Source organism: Triticum urartu, chromosome 2A (assembly GCF_056163025.1).
Source record: "Triticum urartu cultivar PI428250 chromosome 2A, HENAU_Tu73, whole genome shotgun sequence".
NCBI classification, from domain to species: Eukaryota; Viridiplantae; Streptophyta; class Magnoliopsida; order Poales; family Poaceae; genus Triticum; species Triticum urartu.
Genome location: NC_141874.1, coordinates 248,162,630 through 248,181,449, shown reverse-complemented (window position 1 = coordinate 248,181,449; position 18,820 = coordinate 248,162,630).

Here is an 18,820-nt window from a genome sequence, read left to right as displayed (position 1 = left end):
AAATATTTTAATATTTTATAAAATCCAATAGGTATTTGTTTAATTGTTTTCACTACTGTTTTAATTAGTTTAGAGCCCTTAAACATTTTATCAAGGTTTGGTTTCTCCATCGTATTTACACATGATTTATCTGACCCACCTTGAACATTTTGGTTTCGTTGTTTGAAATCTTTTATTATTTGCCTTTAATTGAATTTTGAATTTGAAACGGTTTTGAACTAACCCGAGATTAACTAAACTGATAGAGGTGACGTGTCACCATTAACGTGAGATTACTGTATCATGATTATCCGGGCATCACAGCTCCATTATCTCCGTCGCATCTGAAGCATATCATCTTTGTTGACAAAGGCAAAAGTCAGGTATTGGGTCTAGGTAAGGTTGCGATTACAAAGGATCGACACATGGACAAAGTCATGCTTGTTGAGTCCTTAGGATACAACCTTATGTCTATCTCAATGCTTTGTGATCTTGATATGGTTGTTGTCTTTGGCAAGTACCATTGTGTTGTGGTTATGGAAGCTGACAATTCCAAAGTCTTCGAAGGCTTTAGGAGAGGAGATCTGTATATTGTTGATTTCTCTACAGGACCACAACCATCCGTGTGCTTACTTGCAAAAGCTTCAAAAGGCTGGCTCTAGCATCGACGACTTGGTCATGCAGGCATGAGGAATTTGCACACGCTTGCAAAGAAGAAGCATGTCATTGGCATCGAGAATGTCAAATTCCTCAAGGATCACCTATGCGGAGCCTGTGAAGCTGGGAAGTTGACCAAGGCCAAGCATCCAGCGAAGACTATCATGACCACCACTCGCCCATTTGAATTGCTTCACATGGATCTCTTTGGTCCTAATCATTATTATGCTATCTCAAATGAAGCATCTCAATATGGCTTTGTTATTGTTGATGATTATTCTCGTTACACCTGGGTACACCTTGTTACTTACAAACATGAAGTGCAGGAAGTCTTCAAACGATTTTCCTTGAGGGCTTCAACCAACTTTGGTGTGAAGATCAAGCACATCAGAAGTGACAATGGCACTAAGTTCAAGAATTCTGGTCTCGATGACTATCTTGATGAACTTGGTATCACTCATGAGTTATCTGCTCCTTACACTCCTCAGTAGAACAGCGTCGTGGAGCGCAAGAACAGGACTCTTGCTGAGATGGCTCGCACCATGCTTGATGAATACAAAACGCCTCGTCGTTTCTGGACTGAGGCAATTGATACTACGTGCCACATCATCAACAGAGTATATCTTCACAAATTCTTCAAAAAGACTGCCTATGAACTCCTCACTGATAAGAAACCCAATGTAAGTTATTTCAATGTCTTCGGTGCTAAATGTTGGATTAGAGATCCTCATCACAACTCAAAATTTGCACCGAAAGCACATGATGGTTTTATGCTTGGTTACGGAAAGGACTCGCACACCTACAGAGTCTTCAACAACGTTCTTCACAAAGTTGTTGAAACTGTAGATGTGCTGTTCGATGAAACTAATGGCTCGCAAAGAGAGCACCTACCTACTGTGATAGATGAACCAGCACCTGAGGAAACTATCAAGTTCAAGGCTACTAAGGATGTCATTCCTACTGAAGAATCTTCTGAAGAATTCATTCCAGAACATGAAGAATGTCGAGCTAATGCACGTGAAGAAAATGCTGAAGAAAATGGTGCTGAAGAAAATGCTAATCAAATTCTTCAGCGATAACCAGCTCATCCTCGCATTGCAAAAGAAGTGCAAGTTGAAAAGATCATCAATGACATCAAAGCGCCAGGTCCTCTCACACGCTCAAAAGCTTCATGTTTGTCTAACTTTTGTGGGCAGTATGCTGTTGTCTCTATTACAGAGCCCACTAAGGTACATGAAGCATTTCTGGAGCCTGAGTGGATTCAGGCCATGCAAGAGGAATTACATCAGTTCGAGCTTAACAATGTCTGGGAACTGGTCAAACGTCCAGATCCTCGCAAGCACAATATCATCGGCACAAAGTGGATCTACCGCAACAAGCAAGATGAAAATGGCCTTGTGGTGAGGAATAAGGCACAACTTGTAGCTCAAGGCTACACACAGGTTGAAGGAATTGATTTCGATGAAACTTTTGCACCTGTTGCTAGACTTGAGGCTATTCGCATATTACTTGCTTATGCTAACCATCATGATATCATTTTGTATCAAATGGATGTGAAAAGTGCATTCCTCAATGGTAAGCTTGAGGAAGAAGTATATGTTGCTCAACCCCCAGGTTTTGAAGATCCAAAGAATCCTGACAAAGTCTTCAGACTCAACAAGGCCCTCTATGGCCTCAAGCAGGCCCCACGGGCTTGGTATGATACCTTGAAGGAACTCTTCATGAAGAAAGGCTTCAAACCCGGTTCACTCGACCCTACTATTTTCACTAAATCTTATGATGGTGAATTGTTTGTGTGCCAAGTATATGTTGATGATATTATCTTTGGTTGTACTGACCAACGTTATAGTGATGAATTTGCCTATATGATGAGTGAAGAATATCAAATGTCTAGGATGGGAGAGTTGAAATTCTTCTTAGGTATTCAAATTCGTCAACAACACAATGGCATATTCATATCTCAGGAGAAATACCTCAAGGATGTACTGAGGAAATTCGGCATGAAAGATTGCAAAGGCGTCAAAATTCCTATGCCCACAAATGGCCATCTGTGCACTGATGAAAATGGTATTGACTTGGATCATAAGGTATACCGCTCCATGATAGGTTCCTTTCTATACTTATGTGAATCTAGGCCAGATATAATGCTTAGTGTTTGCATGTGTGCCCGATTTCAAGCTGCACCGAAGGAATCACACCATAAGGCTGTGAAGCATATTCTTCGATATCTAGCTCACACACCAACACTTGGATTATGGTACCCCAAGGGCTCGACTTTTGATCTTGTTGGATATTCTGATTCTGACTATGCTGGTGATCGTGTGGATCGCAACTCAACATCTGATACATGTCATTTCCTCGGACGATCTTTGGTCTGTTGGTCCTCGAAGAAACAGAACTGCGTATCACTATCTACTTCTGAAGCTAAGTACATTGCTGCTGGTTCTTGCTGTGCCCAATTGCTATGGATGAAGCAAACTCTCAAGGACTATGGCGTCAACATGAAGAATGTGCCTCTCTTCTGTGACAATGAGAGTGCCATCAAGATTGCTCACAACCCAGTTCATCACTCGAAGACAAAGCACATTCAGATTCGTCATCATTTTCTTCGTGATCATGTGTTGAAGGGCGACATTTCTATTGAGCATGTGAAGACTGAAGAACAGCTAGCCGATATCTTCACAAAGCCCTTGGATGAGAAGAGATTTAGCAAGTTGCGGTGTGAGCTAAATATCCTAGAATCTTCAAATGTTCTTTGAAAAGGACACTCATCCTAACACTTATGCAAAATTGATGACTTAGATGTGCAACACATGAAGAAACGTTTTTCTTTAATCAATGAAGAATAACACTCTTAGTGTGAAGAACTTAATGAAGAATTATTTCTCAAAACCCTACGATAATTGTACACGGTATCTGAAATCATCATTCTTATACGGTGGGTCACGCCACCACCAAAAGTTGAAATTCCTCAAATTATTCATATTCTTCAACTTTGCATAGTCTTCACTGGTTCCGTCGTTTTTCTTCATTGGCTATATATATATATGAGTTTATGTACTCTACAACATTCACTTATTGCTATTTCTTCAAGTTGGTTTTCTGCTAAGTGAATGTGATCGGACCCTTCCCCTCTATGCTATACTCAACCCAATCTGTTCAAAAATTCTTCATGTGCGTTCTATTTGAAACTCGTTCAAAATCTTCACTGTGTCCTTGTCAGCTGAAGAAATTGCGAACGAAACTTTAAAACCTATCTTATCGAAATATTTGGTTTTGCCGCTCAAACCGTTCCGCATCCCACGATACACTTATCCACTCACCCACGATCTAACACGATCTCCACCTCTCACTATGTGGGTGACACATGTCATGCGAATGAGAAGGGTCAGGGGCACGTTCGTCCAATTTCTTCGGGCGAGCAGTTTTTCACGGTGTCTATAAATACCCCTCCTTCCCTTCCTCACTTCTTTTACTTCGCTCGACCTCTCTCTCCAGCTCGAGCTTCTCAAACCCTAGTGCCGCCGCTACTTCATCGCCGCCGGTGAGGAAGAGCTTCACTGCCTCGACCTCGTCGCCGACGTACTCGCGCCGACCACGGAAATCTTCACTCCGCCGCCGCCGTAGCCGTCTTCCTCCGCCAACTTAGGGTGTGGAAGATCTGCACAGACGAACTTCACCTCTCCACTTCACTGTTCCTCATGTTCTTCATCTAGGGTAATTAAAAGTTACTTCTACTGCCCTCGTTGATTCGAATGATTATCTACAAAATCTTCAAAGGTGTTTTTCTTCATATCTTCACACACTAAACACCTCACAAGTCATCTGTTCTTGATTCGTTTATCTAAGCCATGATTTTCTTCAAGATTCCTCAAATGTGTGGATTTTTTATCTACACATCTCTGGAACCTAAGACAAAGAACGCTTAGTGAAATTCTTCAAGACTCATCTGGTCAAATTCGTCAAACTTGTTCTTTTTACAAAACCTTCTGAGAACGCATATGACCTCTCCAAATTCCTCGCAACTATACTCTGTTCATAGGTACACATGTCAGCTGTTGAATCACTAGGTTCTCATCAACTTAACTCATTTGCAGCGTTCCTCGAAGAAAAGTTGCATACTTCTTCAGAGAATTCAATTGTTCAAGTTCCTCAACTGAAGAAAATGGGTGATGGTAAGAAGCCACAGAAGGGAGGAAAGAGGCCTGAGGTAAATACATCATTTGAGATCCCTGATGACATATATGCTGGGTATTGCACACCTACCGAGGAAACCAAGAATGAGCACAAAGTGCGCAAACAGAGGATAGAGAGGAGATGGGCAAGAGAATGGAGGGAGTATAGATATGTCACTCCTAAGTACATGAAGAAATTCGCACTCAATCCTCCATGCCCAAGAGCTCCATTGGCACCCTGCCAAATAGCAGATGCCACCAGCCTCAAGCGCGGTGAGGACTATCCTGATGAATGGGCCAAGCTCCAAGCCAAGCTGGCTAAGCAAGCCAGAGAAGCAGTGAGGAAATTCATTGAAGACTCTACTGCTGCTGCTGCTGAGGCCTCTGCTATCAAGCCAAAGAAGGCTATGTCTAAGAAGCCTGCACGCAGGCCAAGTTCCTCAGCAATGCCCTCACGGCCAGAATCATCAAAGCCCTCACGACAAATTCCTCATGCTGCTCCTGTTCCTCCCAAGTCCTCAGCTCCTCCGCCAAAGCCTTCAGCTGTTCTGACTAAATCCTCAGCACCTGTGCATCTCGCCTCGTGCCAAAGGACTACCGGCATCTCCATTGCCTCAGGTGTCTCAGCTAGTTCCTCAGTTGTTCCCTCACTGCTGAAGACAAAGGCCACTGCTGGACGAGGTCCTCGCCCAAGTCCTCAAAAGAAGCAAATTGCTTTCCAAGTGCCGTCTGATGAAGATGAAGCTGATGATGATGAACTTGCAGAAATCATCAGAGACACGCAAGTCAGGGCTACTAGAGCCAAAGGATCAGAGGTGCCACTGCTTTTGGATCCCAAGCTGATCCTCGACTACATTGATGATTGGCACAAGGACCCCAACACTCCCTTGCCTGACTTCAAGCTGACTCCTGGCCAGAGTCACATGCTGACCCACTTCATTCAAGAAGAAAAGTGGAAATTTGAGAAGGCTAGGCAGATCAAGAAAGCGCAGTACAAGAAAGAGCGCTATCTGAAGAAAAACATTGTCTCTATGACAACTGAAGAACTTGTCACTATTCAGACTGAGATTAAGAAACTCAGTGATGAATTTGACGCATATCGCGTTGATTGGCTTGGAGCCAAGGTTTGTTTTGTGAAACTTGTGGATAACTTCACTTCCAATGTTGTAGCCCCAATGCAATAGGAAATTCCTTAGGCTGAAGCATCTGCTCAGCCTATTGAAGAAAATGCCAGCACCGCTGATGACAATCAGGCTACTGAAGATAATGTGAGTACCAAGGCTGATGACTGCATTCTAGCCGCTGAAGAAATTGCCAGGGCACCCACTAGTGGTGTGCCGGAAGAAACTGAAGAACTCAGGGCAACTGCATCAGTTGTGCCTGAAGACAATCAACCAGATTCCTCAGCTGCTCCTGCACCAACTTCAACTCCAATCCTTCCATCTGCATCAGATGTGAAGAAGACCAAGGCTGCAGAGCGTGCTGCAGTGAAGAAAAGGAAAGCATCAGCTGCTTCAGATTCTTCAGCTCCGAAGAAAATGAAGCCTATGACAAGCTCATTTGCAAATCCGATTGATGATGTTCCCATCTCAACTAGGCCATCAAAGGACCTTGTTCCTTTTGATGAAGAATATGTGATCCCCAGCGGATCTGATGAAGAAACTCCTTCTGCTGCTTCGTCTGAACCATTGGATGAAGAAATTGAAGTGGATGTGATCCCTTCAACACCTATCATCTCCTCGCCTATGCCTCAGTTCACAGCTGAAGAGGCTGGCGTTGAAGAAATGTAAGATGAAGATGTGGACATTGGCTGCTCCACACCCGTAATCAGTGATGAATTATGGGAAAGTCAGCATCCAAACTCTCCAATGTTCACCCCTCTACAACAAATTCCTCAGTCCGCCACACAAACTGTTCACATGGGCTCTAAAGAAACTCATCCCACTGCATTTGTCCACGAGGAAATTCCAGCCACTAGCGTTGAAGAAACTACTGCTGCTGAACAACCAACTACGCAGACTGCCACTGAGGAGGAAACAGAAATTCCTCAGCCTGAAGAACTTGCGATTGAGATTCCTGAGGTCATGATGCAACTCACTGACACTCCTCTGCCGAAGCCAAAGGATCCATTCTCACGCAAGCAAAAGTTCAAGGCTGATGATTTCTTTGGCGAGAATGTATTCTTCGAAGACTACAACCCATATGACTTTGCTCGCATTAGGAAGAGGCGTTTCTGGACTGCTAGTCAAGCCAATTTCTATTCCTCAGTGATGTTCAACAAGGAGAAGATCTTCTACCATGAGCATATTCCTCACGTGGATATGGAATCTCTGCCGTGCTTCGCACCAGTCCTCATTGTTCTTCACAACGCTGGACTGCTAAACTTTTGCTCTGACATCTGCGATTGGAATGAAGAACTGATTCATCAATTCTATGCAACGCTGCACATCACTGGAGATGCTGAAAATGTGAATTCATGGGTGCTGGACTGGATGTCTGAAAACACTCACTAAACTGCACCAGCCTCTGAATTGCTTCGTGCTCTACCACTCAGTCCTCCCCTTGAAGAAGCTCACTGCATCTATAGTGAACCTGAGCTCACACATCATTACATGCAGGTGCTCATGAAACCTTTGAAGCCAGGTCAAGCACCAAGAACCAAATTCCTCATGAAGGAATTGTTGTACGTGCCCAGAACTGTCTATCATATTCTTACAAGGACAATCAGTCCTATCAAAGGTCACGACTCATCTGATGAGGAAATTGTTGGCATCATGAAGAATCTGGTATTCAACATCGTTCATGGCATTCATGTCAATTATCACGGTTTCTTCATGAGGACTATGGCCAATGTTGCACTATCTCCGTTTGAGCTGAAGCCTTATGCACCTTGGATTGTGAGATTCCTCAGGACAAGTTCTTCACTCAACTACAAAGCTGATTTCCAGAATCACCTCAGCTACTTGCCCCCAATTGAAGTTCTCAAGCAGACATATTCCTCGGTTGATGGAAAGGGCAAGGCACCCGCTATAATAGATGAAGGCATTCGTCCATTGGATGGTCACTTTCGCAAAGCTGCATCTTATTCCACCAATGATGACTCTGCCACACATGACTCTGCCAATGCACCCAAGTCCATTCCTCAAGCCACTGCTCCGTGCGTGATGACTGACCGTGAACTTCTGCTTAGTGATTTTGTTGTATTGAAGACTTATAGGTTAAGGGACTAATGTGTTTGTGAGTGTACACATGTCTATAAGTCTATGAGGAGTTTGATATTTACAGGAAAAGTCGACCCCTAAAAATGAATATCTTCGACTGAAGATTTTGGTATTTCTGAAGACTTTCATGAAGACTTTGAAAGTGAAGAAAATGGTGTGACTGTGAAGACTTGGTATTCATTCGAGGAATATGAAGCGTGAAGACTTTTGTTTTCGTAGTTTCATTTTCTCTTTCTTCAGTCATAGGAAATACCTTACTGTTAAAGGGGGTAGAGGAAATACTAAGGAAAAATTTCCATGTGATGCTCAACTCAAAATCCTACACCTACCAATCCCTTCGAGTGAAGCCATTGGAAATCTCATACAGTTCAGTCAAATTTCTTCAGTGATAGAGACGAAGTTCTTCTAGTCTCTGAGGAATTTGTCCTGACTGAGGAGTTAGGAATTCACCAGTGCGGATTGCCTACACAGTGAGGAACATGATAGCCCTGAGGATTTTGCTACTCAAAATTCCGACCGTTGTTGTGCTATGCGCCAGCTGTCCCAAAATATCTATCCACCTAACGGTCATATCATTGAAGGGCATTTATGTCTTATCATGTCGGGCTGCTCCCTAGGCTATAAATAGCCGCCCCCCTACAACCACTAGCTGGTTGGCTGCTCCGAGAGAAACTGACACTTGTCATTTGAGAGCAACCCATCCTCCGAGGACTTTGAGCGAAAACCATCAAGTGAGGAAAAACCAAAAACCCAAAACCCAAACACCTACAAACCCCAGGTGATTGAGCATCACTGAAGAGATTGAGCCTGAGTGGATCCGACGCTTGTTACCTTTGGAGACTGTGCTTCTTCCACACGGTTAGGCGTCATGGTCTAGAGCATCCAAGAGGAATTATGGATCACCGAGTGACCAAGTTTGTGAAGGTTTGGAAGTCGCCTGAAGACTTACCACGAGTAATTGGACGAGGTCTGTGTGACCTTAGTTCAAGGAGAATACGGTGAGGACTGGGTGTCTTGGACTAAGTGTCCTTGACTAGGTGTCCGGGACTGTGTGTCCTCGAGTTTAAATACTCAGCCGCTCCAACCAGATGTACAACTGAGACAGCTGTTGGAACTGGTCTACCAAATCATTGTCTTCACCAAGCTCACTGGTTCTATTTCCTCAACTCTTTCATTTCCTCATAACTGTGTTGTGTGCTTGTTCATATCTGTGTTAGAAGACTTTGACTGAAGACTTTCTCAATTTCCTCAGTTTAATTTCTTCACTCAGTTTGTCTTCATCCTGTGTTATCCTGTGATTACGCTTCCTATACTCTGTGCCTGTCTTCATTTCATCATGATGACTATGCTTGTATTCTTTTATGTTTACTTTTGAGTACTTATTCCGCTGCTAGTAGTTCTTCGCTAAGGAATTTCCTCTCCGGCAAATTCCTCAGTGAAGAATTTCATAAATATCGCCTATTCACCCCCTCTAGTCGATATAACGCACTTTCAGGTGGCTGTTTTGAGGAAGGTAAATGGTGGATTTATGGTACCGGCGAAAGTTGCATGGTACTAGAAAGGCTAGCAATGGTGGATGGGTGAGAGTGCGTATAATCTATGGACTCAACATTATTCCTAAAGAACTCACTTACTTATTGCAAAAATTAATTAGTTATCAAAACAAAGTACTATATGCATGCTCCTAGGGGGATAGATTGGTAGGAAAAGACCATCGCTCGTCCCCGACCGCCACTCATAAGGAAGACAATCACTAAATAAATCATGCTCCGACTTCATCACATAATGGTTCACCATACGTGCATGCTACGGGAATGACAAACTTTAGAACAAGTATTTCTCAAATTCACAACTCAACTAGCATGACACTAATATCACCATCTTCATATCTCAAAACAATCATCAAGTATCAAACTTCTCATAGTATTCAATGCACTTTTTATGATAGTTTTTATTATACCCATCTTGGATGCCTATCATATTAGGACTAATTTCATAACCAAAGAAAATTACCATGCTGTTCTAAAGCAATATCAAAATAATATATGTGAAGCATGAGAGATCAATAATTTCTATAAAATAAAACCACCACCATTCTCTAAAAGATATAAGTGAAGCACTAGAGGAAAAATTATCTAGCTCAAAAGATATAAGTGAAGCACATAGACTATTCTAGTATATTCCAACTAATGTGTGTCTCTCCCAAAAGGTGTGTACATAAAGGATGATTGTGGTAAACTAAAAAGAAAAGACTCAAATCATACAAGATGCTCCAAGCAAAACACATATCATGTGGTGAATAAAAATATAGCCTCAAGTAAAGTTACCGATAGAAGAAGACAAAAGAGGGGACGCCTTCTGGGGCATCCCCAAGCTTAGGATTTTGGTTGTACTTGAATTTTACCTTCGGGTGCCTTGGGAACCCCCAAGGTTGGGCTCTTGCCACTCCTTATTCCATAATCCAACAAATCTTTACCCAAAACTTGAAAACTTCACAACACAAAACATAAACAGAAAATCTCATGAGCTCTGTTAGTATAAGAAAACAAACCACCACTTAAGGTACTGTAATGAACTCATTCTTAATTTATATTGGTGTTAAACCTACTGTATTCCAACTTCTCTATGGATCATACCCTCCGATACTAGCCATAGATGCATCAAAATAAGCAAACAACACACGAAAAACAGAATCTGTCAAAAAAACAAAACAGTCCGCAGTAATCTGTATGTTTAGAATACTTATGTAACCCCAAAAATTATGAAATAAATTTCCGGACGCGAGGAATTTATCTATTAATCATCTCCAAAAATAATCAACCTAATCTCACTTTCCAGTGAAAAATGGCAGCAAATATCGTGAGCGCTAAAGTTTCTGTTTTTTTTACAGCAAGATCGCAAAGACTTTCCCCAAGTCTTCCCAAAGGTTCTACTTGAAACAAACACTAATTAAAAACATAAAACCAAATCTATACAGAGGCTAGATGACTTATTTATTACTAAACAGAACCAAAAAGCAATAAACAAAATCGGGTTGCCTCCCAACAAGCGCTATTGTTTAACGCCCCTAGCTCGGCATTGATAATTTCGATGATGCTCACATCAAAGACAAGAATTGAAGCACAAAGAAAGCATCATATAGCATATGAAAAACACATCTAAGTCTAACATACTTCCTATGAATGGGCATCTTATAGGCAAATAAATTATCAAGACAAGCAAAAACTAGCATATGCAAGAAAGAAGTGAGAAACAACAACAATCTCAACATAACGAGAGGTAATTTAGTTACATGAAAATTTCTACAACCATATTTTCCTCTCTCATAATAATTACATGTGGGATCATAATCAAATTCAACAATATAGCTCTCACATAAAATTTTCTCTACATGATCCACATGCATGCAAAGTTGACACCATTCCAAAATATTGGGAATATCATTAACTAAAGTCATGACCTCTCCAAACCCACTTTTATCAAAAACTTCATAGGATTGAACATTCTCCAAATATGTGGGATCTAAAGTTGACACTCTTCCAAACCCACTTTCAATATTATTGCAAACATTATTATCAATCTCACATTCATCATGGGTCCTAAATAAATTTTCAAGATCATAAGAAGAATCACCCCAATCATGATCATTGCAACAAATAGTAGTCATAGCAAAATAGCATCCCCAAGCTTGAGGTTTTGCATATCATTAAGACAATTGACAATAAGAGAATTTATAATAACATTTATTGCAACCATGCTTTTCATCGAAGGAACTATCAAGTATGGGTGCAATAGCAACGATCTCATGTTCAACAGAAGGAACTATAGCAAATTCATCTTCATAAATATTGGCATCATGGCCACAAGAATAGAAAGCATCATATTCATCAAGGGATATTTCAATCAAATCATCAGAATCATAATTATCTATAGATTCATGCATATCATTATTTTCTTCCGGAGCAAAGGTCATTCTTTCAATAAATTCTTTGACATAGACATTATGAACATCATACTTTTCAATCAAAGAAGCAACTTCATAAGCACCCTTAAAAGCAACAAATTCTTCAATTTGTTCAATATCGTAGTAACTATAAACACCCCTTGCATAAGAAGATAAGATTCTATTTTCATTAAACTCACATAGGCAGGGAAGGTGTTTTTTAGGGTTCTTAGAGCAATAAGTAAAATCACAAATTTCACAAAGATTCCAAGCATAACACATCAATCTGTTTATTTGATCCATAACAGTTTCCCTTTTTCAAACAAACGGTGACGCACAAAACGAGCATGCTCATCTAAAGGTTTCCCATCAACTAGGCTAGTTGGGGTTTCAGCACGAGCGCATAAGGACCGGAGATGATCCAAATAGAACACTTTAAGTGGATCCATATCAATAGATATTTAGCAAGCGAAGATGCAAGCTAATAGAAGCCACATGGTAACACCAGCAAACAGAAGGACGAACGGAAGAGGGCAAACAAAAAAGAGGTGAATAAAACGACAAGGGTGAAGTGGGGGAGAGGAAACGAGAGGCAAATGGCAAATAATGTAATGCGAGGGATAAGAGTTTATGATAGGTACTTGGTATGTCTTGACTTGTGCGTAGATCTCCCAGGCAACGGCGCCAGAAATCCTTCTTGCTACCTCTTGAGCACTGCATTGGTTTTCCCTCGAAGAGGAAAGGGTGATGCAGCAAAGTAGCCTAAGTATTTCCCTCAGATTTTGAGAACCAATGTATCAATCCAGTAGACGACTACACGCAAGTCCCTCGTACCTGCACAAACAAATAAGAACCTCGCAACCAACGCGATAAAGGGGTTGTCAATCCCTTCACGGACACTTACGAGAGTCTGATCTGATAATAATAATAATAATATAAATATTTTCGGTAGTTTATGATATAGATTGAAAGTAAAGATTTCAAAGTAAAAATAGATTGGAAACTTATATGATAAAAGATAGACCGGGGGGCATAGGTTAGACTAGTGGCTTCTCTCAAGATAGCATAATTATTACGGTGTGTGAACAAATTACTGTCGAGCAATTGATAGAAAAGTGCATAATTATGTGTATATCTAGGCATGATCATGTATATAGGAATCACGTCCGCGACAAGTAGACCGAAACGATTTTGCATCTACTACTATTACTCCACACATCGACCGCGATCCAACATGCATCTAGAGTATTAAGTTCATAAGAACAGAGTAACGCATTAGGCAAGATGACATGATGTAGAGGGATAAACTCAAGCAATATGATATAAACCCCATCTTTTTATCCTCGATGGCAACAATACAATACGTGCCTTGCTGCCCCTGCTGTCACTGGGAAAGGACACCACCAGATTGAACCCAAAGCTAAGCACTTCACCCATTGCAAGAATGATCAATCTAGTAGGCCAAACCAAACTGATAATTCAAAGAGACTTGCAAAGATAACTAATCATACATAGAAGATTTCAGAGAAGAATCAAATATTGTTCATAGATAAACTTGATCATAAACCCATAGTTCATCGGATCTGGACAAACACACTGCAAAAAGAGTTACATCGAATAGATCTCCAAGAAGATCGAGGAGAACATTGTATTGAGATCCAAAGAGTGAGAAGAAGCCATCTAGCTAATAAATATGGACCCAGAGGTCTGTGGTAAACTACTCACACATCATCAAAGAGGCTATGGTGTTGATATAGAAGCCCTCCGTGATCGATTCCCCCTTCGGCGAAGCTCCGGAAAAGGCCCCAAGATGGGATCTCTTGGGTAGAGAAGGTTGCGGCGGTGGAAATAGGGTTTCGTGGTGCTCCTAGATGTTTTTGGGGTATATGGACATATATAGGAGGAAGAAGTAGGTCGGTGGAGCCACGAGGGGCCCACGAGGGTGGGGGCGCGCCTAGGGGGGTAGGTGCACCTCCCTGTCTCGTGGCCTCCTCGTTGATTTCTTGACGTCCACTCCAAGTACTCTAGATCACATTTGTTCCAAAAATAACTCTCCCGAAGGTTTCATTCCGTTTGGATTCCGTTTGATATTCCTTTTCTGTGAAACACTGAAATAGGCGAAAAACAACAATTTTCACTGAGCCTTGGTTTAGTAGGTTAGTCCCAAAAATAATACAAAAGTGTATAAATAAGCCCATTAACATCCAAAACAAATAATATAATAGCATGGAACAATCAAAAATTATAGATACGTTGGAGACATATCATAAGATATGACGATAACAAATGATGTTGTGCGCATGTCAACTATATGAACAGTAATGTAACATAGTACCCATTTTTTGACTGTCCGGTCGAGAATGAACAGTGAGATCAATGTTAACAGAACTAGGTCTATAGCACACGGAGAGTACGGTGCTACAGTACTCCACGGAACATGAACCATATGAAGCATGAATCAGTGTTAGGCAGGGTGTATGAGGGGTTCATGGGATGGCAGCAAAAGTTTCCTTCTTGACCCACTTTAGTGTGTTTGGCAGAGTGCATGAAGGGTGCATGACTCCACACTAGTAGGTTAACACAAGTACACTAGGAGCATGCATGAAGAGGGGTGCTGAGATGAGCATGCACGAAGAGGGAATGACTATATTGAGATGAGAATGCAACCAAACACACCCCCAGGCTTTGTGCTACAGTGACTGATCTGCACCATCTGAGTTTGATCCAACGGTCATGTTGCACGGTCACATGGACATGCCTATGCAGAGGACACCTAAACACCACCGAAGTCCCTCTGCTTCTCGAGGCGCACGACATTGGTGATGCAGGGTGCCACCGCCCACAAAGCCTGCTCTCGGTCGATGGGAGCCAGCTCGTCAAAGACATTGTCTAATGGCACGAATGGATTCTGATGATGGAGCCCTGAGAGGATTCGCCCGGCAACGGCGACGACGGCCCGCAACCCCTCCTTGTCCAGCTCCGCCCCCACCATCGCATGGAGACGACTTAGCTCCTCGGAGATATAGGTGAAGAAGGAGACCAGGTCAGGAAGCCACAGCTCGTCCAAGTCGATGGGGTGGTCGAACGGGTTTTGCCCGACGCTCGGCATGGTCACACTGGCACGACGGTAGGCATCGCGCAGCCGCAACATGTGCGTAGCAACATGGTCAAGCAAGTGGTTGAGGCGATCCGGGACCTCGTCATGATTGGCCTGCTCACGCTCCAGCCAGCTCGCCTGACCGCCTATCGCATCTCCCGCTTTGTGCAACAATGTCGCCGACTCCTCTAGCATCTTTGTGGTGGATGCCTTCCGCCTTTGAAGCTTTGTGAACTCCCGCACATAAAGGAGGAGCATGGCAGTCCTCTTCTCCTTGAGCTCTCGGAGCTCCACGTCCTTGGCCCTGAGCTCCGCATCCTTGCCCTGGAGCTCATGTGTCAAGCGCCTCACCTCAGACTGTGTGATTTCGTGCGCTGCCATTGTACCAGGTAGAAGCAATGGTAAGAGGAAGCAAAGCGAGTGAAACAGCTAAAAGGTAATGCAATCTACGGGAAGGCGGAGGGAGCTAGCCCAGGAGCGGGGTGAATCTTTTGGTTTTCACCATGGGAAAACACCAGTCGACGAATTTTCACATCAGGGAGTAGTGGGTTTTATAGGCGGATTCATCATGACTAATTGCTGCTACGCCTGCTCCCGTGTGACGCCCCCGATTTGACCGTACACTAATCATGCACGCAAATGTGTACGATCAAGATCAAGGACTCACGGGATGATATCACAACACAACTCTACAAATAAAATAAGTCATACAAGCATCATATTACAAGCCAGGGGCCTCGAAGGCTCGAATACAAGAGCTCGATCAAAGACGAGTCAGCGGAAGCAACAATATCTGAGTACAGACATAAGTTAAACAAGTTTGCCTTAAGAAGGCTAGCACAAACTGGGATAAAGATCTAAAGAGGCGCAGGCCTCCTGCCTGGGATCCTCCTAAACTACTCCTGGTCGCCGTCAGCGGGCAGCACGTAGTAGTAGGCACCTCCGGTGTAGTAGGAGTCGTCATCGAAGGTGGCGTCTGGCTCCTGGGCTCCAACATCTGGTTGCGACAACCAGGTAGAAGGGATAGGGGGAAAAGAGGGAGAAAGCAATCGTGAGTACTCATCCAAAGTACTCGCAAGCAAGGAGCTACACTACATATGTATGCATTGGTATCAATTGGAATAAGGCTATCATATGTGGACTGAACTGCAGAATGCCGGAATAAGAGGGGGATAGCTAGTCCTTTCGAAGACTACGCTTCTGGCAGCCTCCGTCTTGCAGCATGTAGAAGAGAGTAGACTGAAGTCCTTCAAGTAGCATCGCATAGCATAATCCTAACCGATGATCCTCCCCTCGTCGCCCTGTGAGAGAGCGATCACCGATTGTATCTGGCACTTGGAAGGGTGTGTTTTATTAAGTATCCGGTTCTAGTTGTCATAAGGTCAAGGTACAACTCCAAGTCGTCCTGTTACCGAAGATCACGGCTATTCGAATAGATTAACTTCCCTGCAGGGGTGCACCACATATCCCAACATGCTCGATCCCATTTGGCCAGACACACTTTCCTGGGTCATGCCCGGCCTCGGAAGATCAACACGTCGCAGCCCTACCTAGGCACAACAGAGAGGTCAGCATGCTGGTCTAAATCCTATGGCGCAGGGGTCTGGGCCCATCGCCCATTGCACACCTGCACGTTGCGTACGCGGCCGGAAGCAGAACTAGCCCCCTTAATACAAGAGCAGGCTTACGGTCCAATCCGGCGCGCGCCACTCAGTCGCTGACGTCACGAAGGCTTCGGCTGATACCACGACGTCGAGTGCCCATAACTATCCCTGCGTAGATGGTTAGTGCGTATAGGCCAGTAGCCAGACTCAGATCAAATACCAAGATCTCGTTAAACGTGTTAAGATCCATGAACACCGACCAGGGCCAGGCCCACCTCTCTACTAGGTGGTCACAACCTGCCTTGTCGCTTCGCCACAAAGATCCACACAGAGGGCCGTTGGGACAAAGGTCCTTTCAGCCCCCAATCCGTGAATCACTCGCAGGTGCTCCACAAGCCGACCCGACTTTAGTCACCACACGTATCATGTATAAAGTATATAGTATATACCCGTGATCACCTCCCGAGTGATCACGGCCCGATAATATAGCATGGCAGACGGACAAGAATGTATGGCCACTGATGATAATCTAGCATCCTATACTAAGCATTAGGATTGCAGGTAAAGGTAACAACAGTAGTAGCAAGGACAGGCTATGCATCAGAATAGGATTAACGGAAAGCAGTAACATGCTACACTACTCTCATGCAAGCAGTAGAGAAAAGAGTAGGCGATATCTGGTGATCAAAGGGGGGGCTTGCCTGGTTGCTCTGGCAAGAGAGAGGGGTCGTCAACACCGTAGTCGTACTGGGTAGCAGCGGCGTCGGTCTCGATGTCTAGCGAGAGAAGAGGGGGAAGAAACAATAAATATAATGCAAACAAAATCATGACGATGCATGACATGACAAAGCGTGATGCTAGGTGTGCCCTAACGCGGTACGAGGTGGTACCGGTGAAGGGGAGGAACATCCGGGAAATTAACCTCGGTGTTTCGCGTTTTCGGGCAGAGGAGCCGGAGGAGGAAAGTTGCGAGTTTGATAGGTTAGGGATGCGTGGCGGACGAACGGGCTCCGTTTCCGGATTCGTCTCGTCGTTCTGAGCAACTTTCATGTTGAAAATAATTTAATCCGAGTTACGGTTTAAAAGATATGATTTTCTAAAGATTTTATTAATTTCTGAAATTTAATTAATTATTTAATTTAATTCGAAAATGGATTTATGACGTCAGCATGATGTCATTCTGACGTCAGCAGTGAACAGTGGTTGACTGGTCAACCTGACCAGTGGGTCCCGGTTGACATTGTCTAAGACTAACTAATCAGGTTTAGTTAGTCTAACTAAAATGATTAGGTTTATTAACTACAATTAATTAGGTTAACTAATTTAATTAATTAATTTAACAGAATTAATTAAGTTAATTATTTAGTTAATTAATTGATTATTTAGTATTTAATTATATCTATTATTATCTTTTTTTATTTATTTTTCATTTTCGGGTGGTCCCCGCGTGTAATTGGCTAGGGGCCTTAGCGGGCGCCTGGAGCGTAACCCGAACGGGCGACGGGCGTGCGGCGCCAGGCACCCGATGGGGCAGACCCGGGCACGCTGGCAATGGCCGCCGGGGCGCGGCGGGGTGCCGGAGTTGGCCAGAGGCGGAGGCGGGGCACGGGACGAGCAGAGGCGGCGCGGTTCAGGTGACGGCGCGGGCAAGCCGATGAAGCAGCGGGGGAGGCCGGTGGCCACGGCGCGGGAGTTGAGCTCCGATGCGAGGACGGCGAGTAGTGCGGCTGCGGGAGCTGGACGAGCCCATCTCTGCAGTGGGAGAGCGAGCGAGCCAGTGGTCTCGCTAGACCCGAACGAGACCGAGGAGTATGGTACACGGCTTGGGCGCGAGCGGGGCTAACGGTGGCGACACGAACGACGGCAACAAGCTCGCGGGTGCGACGGCGGGGCTAGCCACGATAGAAAAACAGAGGGGGAAGCAGAGGGGAGCGTGCGCTGGTGCTCACAGCGTTGACGAGAAGGCCCGAGGACGCCCGAGGAGCTCGAGGCGGCCTCGGGGAGGATCGGAGCGATGGTGTTCGCCGGGGCGACAACGGCCGAGGCGGAGGGGCTCGACGTCGGGGCGGCGCCTGATGACGGTGCTCGGGGAGTGGACGAGGAGGCGAGGCGGCGACGGTTGGGAGGGGGACGATGACGGGCGG